The sequence below is a fragment of the Mandrillus leucophaeus genome, unplaced genomic scaffold (assembly GCF_000951045.1).
Source record: "Mandrillus leucophaeus isolate KB7577 unplaced genomic scaffold, Mleu.le_1.0 Scaffold2386, whole genome shotgun sequence".
Taxonomy (NCBI): domain Eukaryota; kingdom Metazoa; phylum Chordata; class Mammalia; order Primates; family Cercopithecidae; genus Mandrillus; species Mandrillus leucophaeus.
Genome location: NW_012102461.1, coordinates 6,261 through 8,167, shown reverse-complemented (window position 1 = coordinate 8,167; position 1,907 = coordinate 6,261). Strand labels below are relative to the sequence as shown.

Genomic DNA, 1,907 nt, shown 5'->3' with positions numbered 1-1,907 from the left:
TAGACATGAGCCACTGCGCCTGGCCAGGACTTCCTCTTCTGAGTGCCCTGCTGACCTGTCCTGATGACTGTTCCTGCAGAGGTCTGCGGGACCCCCAGTTACCTGGCCCCTGAGATTATTCAGTGCTCCATGAATGAGGACCATCCGGGTCACGGGAAGGCGGTGGACATGTGAGTGTGCAGGCGATCACCCGCCTGGGCTGGGCGAGGGAGGGAGCAGGCAGGGCTGGGTCGGTGCCCCTGGCGCTGGGTAAGTGACCCTGGGCCCACGCACGTCCAGACAGAGCACTGACGTCATCATGCACACGCTGCTGGCCGGCTTCCCGCCCTTCTGGCACCGGAAGCAGATGCTGATGCGAGGATGATCATGAGCGGCAACTCCCAGTTTGGCTCGCCCGGGTGGGATGATTACTCGGACACCGTGAAGGACCTGGTTACAAGCCAGGCCGACTGGCTCCTGAGTTCAGGGCCTGAGTTCAGATGCCAGGCTCCCCTGCCCGGGGAGGCCCCGCCTCTCCTGACATGCTGGAGGGGACCTACCTTGACGTTCTCGGTTTCCCTCTCCTCCCCTCCCAGGTCTCCCGATTCCTGGTGGTGCAACCCCAGAGCTGCTGCACAGCGGAAGAGGCCTTGGCACACCCCTTATTCCAGCAGTAGGTGGTGGAGGAAGTGCGGCACATCAGCCCCCGCGGGAAGTTAAGGGACAAAGCGTCCCGACCCAGGCCCTGCGGCAGTTGCCTCCAGCTCCCCAAGTGCAAACCTCTAAGCCCTCTCCTCTCCCAGGGGTCCTTACAACCCGTGGGTTTCCAGAGTACCTGCCCCTTCCCTCCCAGCCGCCCTGTGATGGCTTCAGAGATGGCAGGTGTCAGCCCACTGGCTCCTCCCTGCGGATGCTGGCCAAGTGGGAAGTGGAGGACACTAGGAGAGGCCCGCAGAAGGCACCCAAGGTTTCGTGGCAGACGAGTGCAGAGCGTCCCTGTGCTGGAGGGGCAGGGGGTTGCTGCAGTCCAGCTTCTCCACCTGGCCCTGCAGGTGACCACTCTGACCGTGCTGGCTTCAGTGCGGATCTACTACCAGTACCGCCGGGTGAAGCCGGTGTCCCGGGAGATAGTCATCCGAGACCCCTAGGCCTTCCAGCCTCTGTGCCTGCTCATCAATGCCTATGCTTTCCGAATCTATGGTCTACGATTTCCGAATCTAAGGCCTACGCTTTCCGAATCTAAGACCACTAGGTGAAGAAGGGGCAGCAGCAGAACTGGGCTGCCCTTTTCGAGAACACACCCAAGGCCATGCTCCTCTCCCTGGTCGAGGAGGGCTACTGAGAGGATGGCCAGTCAGGAAGGGCTAGGGGACAGGCGGGGAGGGGAAGCCACGCAAATACAAGTCAAAGGTCTCCCCTGCAGACCTCTGCAGAAGGAGTGCTTGGCCCTGGCCAGGAACCCCTGGAGCTGAGGCCATGATCTCCTCTCAAAGGCTGTGCACAGGGGAAGCGGGTGTTCCCACCGCACAGCAATACCTGCAGGCTGGGGCAGGCCCTGGGTGGGCAGAGATCACAGGTGGCCTGAGAACCAGGAGCCGCCTGCTCCTCCACTTCCTGGATGAGCCACCATCTCCGTTTCTCTTTAGGAGAGGCCCATAGTTACTGACACTTGGGCCCTCTTAGGGTCCCAAGGTGAGAATCAAAGACACAGAAATGTCTGAGATACACAATCACAGGAGATTTTATTGACCCCATGACATCCAGTGACAGTGTGGGAGCAGGCTACTCTCTAGGGACATATTTTTGGAGGCATATGGAGAAGGGGGCCCAGGTGAGGTGGCTCACACTTGTAATCCCAGCACTTTGGGAGGTCCACGTGGGAGGTTCACTTGAGCCAGGGGTTTGAGACCAGTCTGGGCAACATAGTG

At 60.4% G+C, this 1,907-nt stretch overlaps 1 pseudogene; it reads left to right on the top strand.

Moving 5' to 3' along the window:
- Nucleotides 1-63: 63 nt before the first annotated feature.
- On the top strand, nucleotides 64-1,321 carry LOC105541355 (annotated as a pseudogene).
- Nucleotides 1,322-1,907: the final 586 nt, after the last annotated feature.